Source organism: Rhipicephalus sanguineus, chromosome 10 (assembly GCF_013339695.2).
Source record: "Rhipicephalus sanguineus isolate Rsan-2018 chromosome 10, BIME_Rsan_1.4, whole genome shotgun sequence".
Taxonomy (NCBI): Eukaryota; Metazoa; Arthropoda; class Arachnida; order Ixodida; family Ixodidae; genus Rhipicephalus; species Rhipicephalus sanguineus.
The window spans coordinates 46387830-46401082 of NC_051185.1; the positions used below are offsets into that span (position 1 = coordinate 46387830).

The window sequence follows — 13253 nt, forward strand, 5'->3', positions numbered from 1 at the left end:
GGATCAACTTTGTGAAGCTTACTTAGTTTGAAGGCATACATAGACCAGCCCGATATCGCGAGTGATCAGATTCGGATATTATGTAAATTAGTGGGGAGAAAATAAACGCAGTTCCTGGCAGCTACGGGAGTTATATTGAATTAAACAGCTATATTGTACGCTCGTCCACTAATGTGTCAACAGCACATTAGGTCACGACCTTGGAAATAAAAGAAATTATCGCGCAATAAAAAAAGTAGCTTTGAAAACCTCGTGCAGAATCAGTCGACTTATTGCTGTTATAACAAGCTCCTAAAGAAATTGAAAGTCCCCTACGGCCACAAAGAGTTCACTAAAAGAACACGCAACACAAACGAGCGCAGTTTGCGTGTTCTTGTCCATTGTCTCAGTTGCACTGTGCCTTCCCATTGCTATGAACCAACTCGCCCAGACCAAAGTCTTACTGCATCACTAAAAGAATTACCGACCATTGCGATCGCTATTCCCTGATGCGGAATGCGAGCTCAGCTGTAACCGTGTATTCGTTAGGCGATATATTTATTGATGTAAAACATTTGAGACAAGTGTTTTCTTAGTTACAGGGCAACATTCTTGTGTTATATTTTTATTCATTATCCTTGTGTTCTTTATTGATATTATTTTGACTTTTTGTTTCGCTGGCGATAAGCTGACTGAAAAAAAAAGACGTCGCCTGGCCTATGCTTTAGCATACATACGCTTGCATGCATACGCTTTAGCAACTAAAGGTGATAGAAAAGCGGCCGAAGAGGCCCCCAACAGCCGCTTTCAAGCCACGAAATATTGCAACCAGGTGCAAGCGTTTCGACAGTGAGCTATTGCAGCGCGGCCTCTTCGTTCGCTACCGGTGGTGCTCCTACGGGTGGCTGCATGGGTGCTCCGCGTGGTTCACTGCCCTTTCCAGCATCCTTACCGGGACTAGAATATCGCTGCACATCGCCGGAGGTCAACAAAAGCGTTTCAGTAACAGTGTGTGGTCAATTCACAGCGCAGACTGGGCATGGCTTATTGAATGCATGGCTTACTCGCGCTGCCAGGAACTAGACGAAATGACCACAGGAAGTCTGAAGCACGTGCTAACTATTTTTAGTAGGCCCTTCACCCTGTGTGCGTCTTTTTCTGTAATCACTTCGTACATACTGGCAGCGCGAATAAGTTGTGCATTAGTACACACTAGCCTCCGTAGCAGCTTTACTCACCACGAACATTGTGGCCAGCCTCTGTTCTCTGGACAGTGGCATCCTTACCAGTCCATCAGCAACCATAGCGCAACAAAGAACACGGGATAAGGAAGTGACCAGGACAAGCGCTTACTATCAACAAAGGTTTTTACTGCAGAAACGGAGCATATATAAGCACCCTTTGAAGCAGCAATAATGCAATGAAAGAAGGTGATAGACACGTGTCTATGCCAAGAATTCATGCTCTTTCGCAGATAAAAGGACAGACGGAATACTGACACTCTGTTACCTGCCCTGGCTATCTCTGACGCCTCTACGATTTCTCTGGTCGTTTTGTCACGGTGCCGATACAGAACAACTGTCCGATTGAACAGTGGAACGCACTGTGGCTTCGCGTCACACTTCTTGCAATGGGCGGCAAGGTGTCCATCAATGGCAGTGTGCCTGGATTTGTTGTTGTGCTCGAGCAAGGGAACGTTGAGGCATGTGCCAGTCTGGCCTATGTAATGCCTTCCACATGAGAGCAATGTTGTAAACAACGCCTCTTGTGCATGAAACGTAAGCGTTTTTGTTTCTGATAGAGCAAACAGGTTTCCGCTTCCTTATCGGACAACTCAACTTAAACAAACTCAAAAGCTTGTTAGGTGCCGAAAACACAACCTTAACCCCAGAACGCTGCCCGACCTTCTTTAAATTAGACACCTTTGCGCTCATTGTAAGAGGTGTGACGCGAAGCCACAGTGCGCTCCACAGTTCAATCGGACAGTTGTTCTGTATCGGCACAGTGCCAAACGACCAGAGAAATCGTAGAGCCGTCAGAGATAGCCAGGGCAGGTAACAGATGTGTCAGTATGGAGTCTGTCCTTTTATCTGCGAAAGAGCATGAATTAATGGCATAGACACGTGTCTATCACCTTCTTTCATTTCATTATTGCAGCTTCAAAAGGTGCTTATATATGCTCTGTTTCTGCATTAAAAACCCTTGTTGATAGTGAGCGCTTGTCCTCGTCACTTCCTTGTCCCGTGTTCTTTGTTGCACTATGGTTGCTGATGAATGATGAATAACCAACACGCCCAAATGTTCTCCCTTCCATCCTTACCAGGACCACAATTTTGCTTCACATCGCAGGTTCGCAAAAGCGTTTCAGTAACACTGTACGGCCAATTCACAACGCAGACTGGGCATCACTGACAAATCTTTGGGACAGAACATGAGAAATAACAAAAACAGGGAAATTGAAGTAAATAGCATAAAAGAGCAAGAACGGCAAGTGTTCCATTTCTGAACAGGTGTCGTGCCCCTATGTGGACGGAGGTGCACGGGAACAACAGAATGCTGCTATATATCAAAGTGGGCAGGTCAAAGTAAGTGTGTGCACCGGTTTGATAATGTGTTTGTCATTATTTTCAGATGGCCGCCGATAAAGTGGTTGCCTTTATCCACTTTGTGCAAGAAGCCCTGAAGCACGACGACGATCACATCGTTTCGCTCAAGGAAGAGAAGCACCAGACGGCAGTAAGTGAATTCAATTTATTGGAACTAAAACACACTTCTTTTCTCTAAAGCTGTTACTGTAATAAGACGCAATCGCATCCCCATTAAGTGGTGGTCAGTTCAGTATCACTCCCGCCTGAAGGGCCCGATGTGTGAAGGAGCCAGACTACTCCCATTCCCCATTACTGAAGGTAGTGCATCAAAAAATTTGGCCGAACTGATAAAGAAAATCGTTAATTTCGAGGAAAATTACCTTGACAAAACGAGGAATTGTTTGGCCGTGAACCTCTCGGTTGCGGCCCTCGCCGGCCCCATATGACTGTCTTGGTACCATATATATATATATATATATATATATATATATATATATATATATATATATATATATATATATATTTCTAAGTGTGTTCATGGGCTGCATAGACGTGACCGGTCTCGAGCATCTTCATGCGGTCACGATGTGTGGCATAACATAACCATGGAACATATATTTCAAAATCGGCGTCGACATTTCGAATGGCAACGTTAGCCGACATTTTACCGAAAAATGACCCCCCCCCTCCTACCTTCTACACTGTCAAGGCCCTTTCGGGAGGCAGTTATCAATTTTGCGACTGTGACCCGCAAGCTAAGATTAGCTTGAGACCCTCCAACAGATTGTCATGCTCAGGAGGTTATGATGAAAGGCATTTGACTAGCTCGCCTCCATTTCCTTCTCGCCCACTCTATCCCCTTTTCCATAGAGAGCAATGATGGGAATTAAAGGGCCCCTGATCAGATGGAATTGGCTCATTAGAAGCATCCAGGGATAAAAACATATTTCGAAGCGGTGCAAAATAATGATGCGCGGAGGCGAGCTTCACACCCTCTTGCCTCGTCTGGCATTTAGATGTTCACAAGCCAAATCCCTTCCCCAAGTTCTCCCATACCATAGCAGGGCATCACGTGACACACATGCGTCAATATGTCACGCACACGTCTCTATTCGTGTGCACTGGTAGTGGTGGTGGTGGTGGTAGTGGTTTGAAGAGGAAAATGCGCCCGATTTCTGCAGCCCGGTCGGGAGCACGGCGCAGTGCCTCACTGGTAGTGTGGCGCAGCACCGACGCCTTCCCAGGCGCACTGGGTGGCATACGTCATCCCCTCCTTCTTGGAGCATGGCGCCTGGGATAAGGATGCGGAGCGACGTTCAGTTCGCAATCTACGTGGCGCATATACCTATGTAACTCCTGACACGATCGTGATAGCGCAATAGAATATAATTACGCTGGTCAGCTGAGTACGGACAGACTCGGTGAGGAGCCCTTTAGAAAGCTTTGTGTGGATCATTAACCATCTGTACAGTTCTATTGATTTAGCACATTCAAAGGGTTAACACTGCAGTCCTGTGCTTACCACAGGGTTGGATTCATTAAAATTTTGCGCTTGGAATCGCGCGCCCGTTTTCCGCTGCGGCCGCGAGATGGTTGCTCGATGGAGACGAGCTCTCCCATTCCAGATGTCGGTGTTATTCATAAGCCGCCTATGTCTTCTTGGGAGAAAGGACGATGTGTGGCCTTCCCACGGCTAAATAGGAGACGCACTGCTGCCAGAGAACAAGTTGCCACTAGGCGCGCTTTGTGACGGAGGCAAACGTCACTAGTTGTGCGGCGTGCCTGTACTTTATCAGTACACTCGTTCTGCTTTCGCACATGCGCTGTGCTTCGCTTGCTCCCTCAATCTACGGCGATGCGAGAGTGTAGCAGTAGTTACGTCAACCATAAGGCCAGCCATGATGACTTTCTCTCCTTAGTTTTTGCGCATGCGCTTGGGGCTGTGCCAGTGTAGTTTACTGCAGTCTTACTGGCGGACCACCATTTTCGGCTAGCTGCAGTGTCTACAGCTTCGCTATAAAATGCCAACGGGGTGTTATTCTGTACACTGTCCATTTCCGCAGTCTTGTCAAATGTCATAATGGCCACATTTTAAACCAATCGGAGAGGTCCTAGCAGCTCTATGGGCCAATCGGAATTCGACAATGTCCCCAATAGCACTCCGGCTCACGCAAAGGCGTTGTACCAGACTAGCCTTCATCTGCAAAGATTGTTTCTGAGAATCCAGTATGAATTTATTTTTGTAACATTGTGCACGCTTCAAACGCGTGGATACCAAGTTTGTACTTTTCTTGCTTTCATGAAACTTCCGAACATATTGCCATATTTAGCATATTGATAGTCCCCAACAAGATAGTCGTAGCACTTTCTGATAGTGCTGTCGTCAAATTCCAGTAGCACTGCAATGCTTCGTGCGGAACTACACATATTTTAGCAAGAGCTTTCTTCCAGTACCAATACAGTACAATAAAACACAGCGGCTGGTTGACCTTTTTGTCAGAATGCCGACTATTGCCCTCGCAAAGCAAATTGTAGTATCTGCAAATGATTCGATAGTATGTGTGATGTATGCAGATGTTACTACTAGTCAGGGTTGCCAATGGTGGCTACTTTTCGCCAAATTGGCGAATTTGAGAGGCCCGTGGCGACCTAAAATTATGAATGGCGACATGGCGAATTTTTGGCGATTTTCGGCTTAGGTCTTCACCGAGTTTTGAATCCTAAGCTCAGTGTCTTCCCAACAAATGAGCGGCAACACTCTCAGTATTTTTCTTCGTTTTGGACCCACGAGTAGAATGTGTACATTACGCGTCATTCGGTATGTCCGTCCTGTAACTCGTGTGTATACCTCCTCAATTCATCTAGAGAGATAATAAAACGTTTATTTGATGTTCGGTGAAAATAAGATCAGTGAGTGTAGAGAGATAATAAAACGGCTTAGGTCTTCACCGAGTTTTGAATCCTAAGCTCAGTGTCTTCCCAACAAATGAGCGGCAACACTCTCAGTATTTTTCTTCGTTTTGGACCCACGAGTAGAATGTGTACATTACGCGTCATTCGGTATGTCCGTCCTGTAACTCGTGTGTATACCTCCTCAATTCATCTAGAGAGATAATAAAACGTTTATTTGATGTTCGGTGAAAATAAGATCAGTGAGTGTAGAGAGATAATAAAACGTTTATTTGATGTTCGGTGAAAATAAGATCAGTGAGTGGGATCCTTAGTTCGGGATGCCATCTAGATGCAGGAGGTACTGGAACGTCCCCCAGCGACATTCTAGCAAAATGTAAGTCAGCGGACTGCCTTGCGAACCGCGAGGGGGCAGTGATTGACTATAGTTTTATGGCTTTAGGTGCTTTAAGCTTATCTGAAGTTTCGCATCTGAAGGGGCAAGACGACAGGTTGGCCGCGTGTTCCCACCATTTGTTCCGCCAAAGCTCTAACTGCTCTGAATAGCTTGGCGACTTATTCACTGTTGCAGTAGCCCCAGTTCAGCTCGCAAAGACTGTTTTGGAATAGCGAAGAGAGGCGGATACGCGGCTATTTCTGCAATAAAAATTATTTATTGAGGCATTTTTCACTGTTCTCGGTGAGCGTGTGCAATAAAAACAATAAAAACATAACTTTAAGAAATGGTCGGCGATGTCCGGTATCATATTAGTTCACACTGAAAAGGTGTAAGACTCACTAATGATCGGTTCCTGTAAGAATTCTGTCGTGTTACCTTCAATAAACCTTTTAATCCTTTTAATTCATATAAGGGTACATAAAGCTGTCTACAAATAATGCTTTCACAGTTTTCGCCCAAGGTTTATACCACACTTTGAGCTTTGAAACGAGAGGACAGGGATGGAAGGATATCATGAGCATTTCGTTCATTCACCCTTGCGCCACCACGCACATCTTGCGGCTAGTCGGAGAAGCAGCACCATGCACTCCCATGGTGAAGCGGGCGATACGACTGGCATCGAGAAACGTCAATATAATTTAAGGGCCTTGGATGGCACTGTATTCTACGGGGCTATATGTGAGTGGAAATTTTTATTACTGGGTATGCCGCACATATCTAGAATGGCTACTTCTTTGGCGAAATTTGTAAAAAAAATGGCGACTTTTGGCGACTTTTTGCTGGTAGTTTGGCGACATTTACTCGAAAGTCAGTGGCAACCCTGCTACTAGTGTCGAGTTGATGTCTCGTAAACCTTGTTAATTCAGTCGCTGGGACTGTAAAAAAATCTTCGAATTAAGCCTGCTAGTTTGCGGCTCTAAGGGCAGGGCTTAGTCTCTTTTCATTGGAGGGGGGCCCTCAGAGGGCAGCGAGCTACATACATACATACATACATACATACATACATACATACATACATACATACATACATACATACATACATACATACATACATACATACATACATACATACATACATACATACATGCATACATGCACACATGCATGCACGCATGTATGTATGCATACATGCATGCACACATGCGTGCATGCATGTATGTATGCATACATGCATGCACACATGCGTGCATGCATGTATGTATGCATATATGCATGCACACATGCATACATACATACATACAACCTTGCACCGCCTTTCATTGGAGAGGGGGTGCTCAGAGGGCAGCGACCTCTATACATACATACACACATACACAACCCCGGCTTAAGAAATGAAAGGGGGGGCCGGGCCCCCCATCACTTTAAGACCTGTCTAAGGGTTATGTTATCCAGCAATACCCGGTCTCATTTTTGCCGCAATCCCGAAGAGATGGCAAGCCCTGCTGCTGCCAGCGCAAGAAAAAAAATCACAGCATATCCACGGAGTGAATGATGATGAGTGGGCGAAGCTGTGGAGGTTCATCGGTAAACCGTGAATCTTCCGTGAATTCTGCCCAGTACATCATCACCGACGTGAGATCGGGCGCGTTTATACTAAAGGTTCGATGTGAGTTATGACGACTTGCAGCTCACTTTAATTTTACATGTACGCTGTGAATTTTCATTGTTTAGAAAATCATTGCTTTAGAAAACATCTGGCGTCTTTCGTTAAGCAGCTGGCGTCTTTTCGTTTTGCTTCAGAAACATCTGGCGTCTTTTCGTTTTGCTTTTAGAAAACAACTGGCGTCTTTTGTTGGTTTATTTCATCAATCAACGGCGTTTTGAACAAAATTTTTATTGTTTAATCACGCACAGCAGAAATCTCACCAGGCACTACCTTGGAGGTAAACAATGGGTGCTAATGGGAATGAGAGGTAGCTGACAGGTTTCTGTAAACGAGTAGTGTGCATATCGCGGGCTTACCAGGCATGTCGTCGAATACACTGGCGCATAAAGGGTAGGTGATGACCAGACGTAGCGTCAGCACTCAGGTTAAGCACAGATGCCATTTTAACGAAACGAAGTGCACGCTAGGGTGTAATGTGCATAGTATCATTCCTAGAGTTTGTTGGAATATTCCTCCTGGTTTGAGCACAACTTGAACGTAGCTTGCAGAGTCATCAGAGTATATATGTAATGTTTATTACATTGTTTCCCGACATGCTATCCCGGCATGGCAGCTGCAGAGGCTCGTTTACCAAAGCAGTTTCAAGACCTGGCATTGCTCAATGACTACCTGGCAGAATGCCCGAGTTTGATTTTGGCTCAAATCCTCGATTTCACTTTTTGCATCCCTTGGGACTTTTCTCAACGCCGCCGACGCCAGATTTACTGCGAAACAGGCTCCTTAACGCTCTCGATTTGAAATTTCCGATGTCTGTTCTTGCTGTTACAGCGCTAATATAGACTGTGAATCGCCTGGGGCGCATATTCGTTAACCACGGCTTGTATTATGAAAATATCTGCTACAGGTGACTTGTGGAAAGGATTTAATGACTTGCGCGACATTCAAGTCGCTTTATTCAAGTCATGACTTGTGAATCGTGTTCGTCATGCTCTTATCTCCTCCTGTCTAAATTTTGGGTACTCGAGAAGCTCAGGAGGTGATCGCGAGGGTGGTCCGACGTAGATGGTTAGAGGGCTAGATAGATGGCTAGATAGGTAGACAGACACGTAGATGTAGACGCATTCTTTGGCACGGTTTTCTGCACGTACCTTTTTTTTTGCCACTATTCAGGGCAAATTAAAAGGCTACTCACACCAAATTGCGTGGCTGAGATAGCCTGCGGGATCGATTTTCATGAACATGTGCATATCATCTGCATAATATCAACAGCGAATATAGCCCTCGCGCTATTGACACCCTCAAAGGTGACCCCCGGTGACACCACTACTTCCGTCAAGTGACCACGCTGCAACAAGTTATAATGACGTCATAGCCGCCATGTTCTTTTTTTGCCACGTTCGCTCCATCAGCCTACTTCTCGGCGGCTGCTCGCGAACCACGCGGATGTGCGTCACACCACCCACTAGGTGGTGAAGGTTGCACCCGATGGCTTGTCGTTTTGGAAACCAAAACTGACACTAGTCGGTAATGAGTAGTCTTTAATTATCTATCGCGTGCTGCAGCAAACGATGCGCCGTGTTATGACTAACAGGCCCCCAGCAACACATTGCAGCAAAAAAACGCTAGGCCAAAAGTTTTGTGTCGGCATCCCTTTAACTTATAACAGTGAAAGCTCTTCTGAGATCATAACAGCCGTTTTCGATGCGATAGTTGTCCTCCCCTGCTACTGATATTGCCCAGAATGAAAAAAAAAAACGAAACTGGAAAAAAATCCAGGATAGGATTGGATTTGAACACAGGCGCTCTGCATGGGAATCGAGTATTTTACCACTGCCGCTCCGGTGCATGAAACACCTTTGCAAGAAAGCGTCATGGCGGGCAAGAAATTGCGTTAGCACATAAAATATAGCGTGGTAGAAGAGTAAACTAACAACCATGTGTCGCACATGCGAATTGCGCAACGAATGTGTGCTCTAAAGCTTCCCACCCAGTACAAATTGCTCAATCATAATTTTTCGTTATGAGCCACAGCATCAACAAAGGGCACATAATGACTTACAGACGTGTTGCGAGTACCTCGCTTAATAATTTAAACTTTTCAAGCTTCCAGTTTTCAATACACATCCACATTTCATTTGTGCTAGAGATATTCAGGCATCTATGACGCACATAAAAAACGGAAGCATGGGCGCTTGCATTCTCGCGCTGGAACTGGAGTTCGTGATCTTTGAAACCAGAAGGCCTTTTGTTCACACGCCTTATTACATACCAAGGTGGCGGGAGGCACGACTCGCTGGCGTTGCGCTCGCTGGGCAGCAAAGAGCTGGCGTTGCTAGAAGGCAGGCATTTCAAAGCGGTCAAAGCGGTGGGGGCGCTTTGTGAAAAGCGGTGGGCGGCATTTCTACCACCGCCCACCGTGGAAAGAACCCTGATTATGACATATAGGGTACTCTGCATTGTGTACTTGTATTTGTTGCCCCAAGAGTTTACAACGGGCTCTAGAAAGGCCACTCTTCCAGCTTTCGCTGTGACTTGTGCTCAGTGTTCCGTGCAGGCCTGGTGTTTTTTGGATTTGCAAAACAATTTTTGAGACTTTGTTAGCCTTCATTTATACGAAGTTTCGAATGATGTTGCCTGTTGTAACAATAAAATTATTTTAGGAGTAGCCTGTTTAGCACCGCCACATGTCCACCGCCTCTGTTGTAAAATTTGAAGGAATTGGTCATCCATGAAGGGAACAAGAGGTGTCACAGTTCTCGATTCTTCCTCCTCCTCCTGAAAGAAAACGTACCTCTAGAAGGAAACGAAAAAAGACTGCAGCTGCTGCAGAGACAACATTGAAGAGCAAGAACAGTAGCTCTGCTACAAACGCAAAGTATGCGGCAAACAAGGTTGGGATTTCAAAATCATCTCGTATCCAAAATGCAAGAAAAGCGAAAGAATGGAGCTGCTTAGTTTGTGGTGGCCTACAGAAGGAAGAAACTTTGGCGTCAAAATCCAGTGTTTTTCCGGGCAATGGTATCACGAAGATGGTGTTAATGCGCATGGAGCGAACTGTGTGTGTATTTGTTGCAAAAATGGGTAATTTTTTAAGGGTCACTCATTTTGCCCCACGCTCCTTTTGCCCAGAGGCTGGTGCGAATGAATTGCACTGTAATCACTCGTCTCGGATGCAGTCTCTGTGCTAAACTCTATATATTGTAGTAGCGCAGTCCACAATCTCAACGTGATATGCACTGTACCAAGCGAGTGCGTCAGCGACCTCAAAGGTAAAGGCGGTGCTCTCCCCTCGAGCCCGGCTGCGATTACACATGGAGAGGCGAGCGGGGAACGCGGTGCGAGTCGGCAGTCGATAGAAAATTGCGATATATTGCTTGCTTTCGGCGTCGGTGAAGGACTGGGGCATCCGCTTTACGCATCACGGGCGCCCGTGAACACTCCTGAATGCTACTGAATGACGAAGATGAGCGCCACAAGTGTTGAAAATTGGGCGAGTTGGTTCGTCGTACTTGAACTGGTATAGCGCATTACGGGGAAGAAGAAACGGCCGAGCAGACCGACTCATGGCACTCTGTCCATGGCGCTCTGTCTGTAGCGCTCTGTCCTCTTGTGTCGGTCTGCTCGGCCGTTTCTTCTTCCCCGTAATGCGCTATACCTGTTCACGAAGATGACCGGCCTTGGGGGTTGCAAGCAGCCGGCCGCGCACTTACACCTCGCGTGTATTGTGGCTCGCTAGATCAGCGGTGAAGTCTGCGCTCAGGGCTGCGCTCCACATGCTGCTCGTTCGTTTTTCCGCTTTTATTTTCTGGTCGACGGCGTCGCCCTGGTTTCGTGGCATTGAGGACGAGCCCAATGCAAAACAAAAGCAAAAGGTTATCTGCTGCGACAAATGCTACGACGCAAAATGCTGACATTGAATTCTTTTTTTCTTGCTGCTTTGATAGAATATACATGGCTCTAAAGTACTACCACAGGCCGCAACACTGTCTTCTTTAGTGCAGTCTTGAAGTTTCGCAATTTATAGGCAGATATTAGACTCTTTTAGCTGACAGATCCTACGGTCCACTCCTGTTCCGCTTAAACGCCTAGCTTTAAAGGAGCGACAGCACGCCTTGTTCTGGCCGAACGTCATTGTGGCTAAGCCAAGCAGAGCAGATGCTCACTTTCAAATTTCAATGATATCTGTGGATGAAAACTACGTTGAAACACATTGAAAATTGTACCGATTTTGCCGCAGTAGAGAAAATTCTATTTTAAAACATCGATTTAGTTTGACATAATGGTTTTTAGCACTGGACTACTTGGACTCGCGGATACTCCCAGCACCACTGGGGGCAGTCACTTTGCCCGTCTTCGCTCGCTACGCATTCGCACTGCGCTCCGCCTGATCTCAAGCGGACTGTCCGGTGATGCTGTCACGTGTGAGCTCCGGCGCATGCGCAATGGCGCCACTGTTGGTTTGCTTCGCTTTAAGAATATGAAACAGTAGAATAGGTAACATTAGCTGTAGTGAAATCTGCTTCACACTGAAAGGAAATTCCTTGTACTTGCTCAGTTTTTCTTTTTGGTCTAGTGAACTTTTTGTTAAGCGCACTGAATGAAAACAGTAATGAAACATATTTTTCTTTTTATCTTACAGGAGAAGTAACTGACCACGTCAAAAAGTTCAGAATTCATTTTCATCGAAAGAAAGAAAACTCGAAAGGCGAAGCCACAGAAGGCTTCTACACTCATGTCACCCTGGTCTGTCTCAAAGCTGTACTCGATGTTGGACGCCGAGTGGCCCACTGGGCCCTCGCCACTGTTCTGGCCCGCCAGGGCACATAAGGTCAGTTTAGGGTCGTGCAGATGAATCAAATGGACATCTTGTGAAACTTCTTTGAACAAGGTGTTCTGTTAGTTCATTGCCCTATAGTTCACGCACAATGCGTACATCTTTATGCGAGAAGCAGCACGACATGACTCGTTTCAAAAAACAATCTCCTTTTTTTTAATATGAAAGGCTTCTAGCAGTTCCCGAGCAAGCGCATCCCGGCTCCTTCCAGGAAGTCACGTGTGAGGGCCTACCACTCGGAAAGCTTTTTGATTGTGGTGAAAATGGGAAGTTTTCCGCTCGACTGCAGTGGTTTTTTAGGCTAACTAAACAAAGCTGGATAGATTGTGGTAATAATACTTTGACAATTTGCGAACTCTAAACAACCATTACGGTAATTGTTTTGAAGAAATGAAGCCTGCAAAAACTGCATGTGGTTCCAGTTTTCAACTTTCACCGGCACATATCTCATCGCGCGCAGTAACCAGTGTTGTGGGCGACCGACACCAATTGACGATGACAGAACGTCGATCGAAAAATTCTTTTAGAAATTCCGACTCACTTTCCAGGGAAACCACTGCAAGGTTGGACACTTTAGATGGTATGTTTTCTATTGCGACACAAAACAGAAAGGCGATGGACAGTAGACAGTTCCTTTGAACAGCAAATAGTACAGCATCCGCCGCTCTGGTCACTGGCCAAGCGCAAAAAGCACGAAAAGTATGGTCATCGTAAATGCCATCGTTCCTCGATTTCACCCCATTGCGAGCGCGTCAGAGCATCCCGCCAAATCTGCGCTTCTTGCCGCTAGGGACGCCTTCGCTCGGTCAGCGGAGTACGTCAGCACGGAGCCTATACGATATGTTCCACGCACTAATCCTTTTTTTTACCCGCATCGCAAAGAAAGCCCACGAAATA

General features: G+C 45.9%; 1 long non-coding RNA gene across 1 annotated transcript in view; it reads left to right on the forward strand.

The window, feature by feature from the left end:
• The window catches only part of LOC119372646 (uncharacterized), a 170485-nt gene extending 158140 nt beyond the window's left edge, over window positions 1–12345 (forward strand). Inside the window, exon 4 of the long non-coding RNA XR_007417746.1 lies at window positions 12162–12345. This is a non-coding gene — a long non-coding RNA (uncharacterized LOC119372646). The remainder of the gene's footprint in view (window positions 1–12161) is intronic.
• The last annotated feature ends 908 nt before the right edge of the window (window positions 12346–13253 follow it).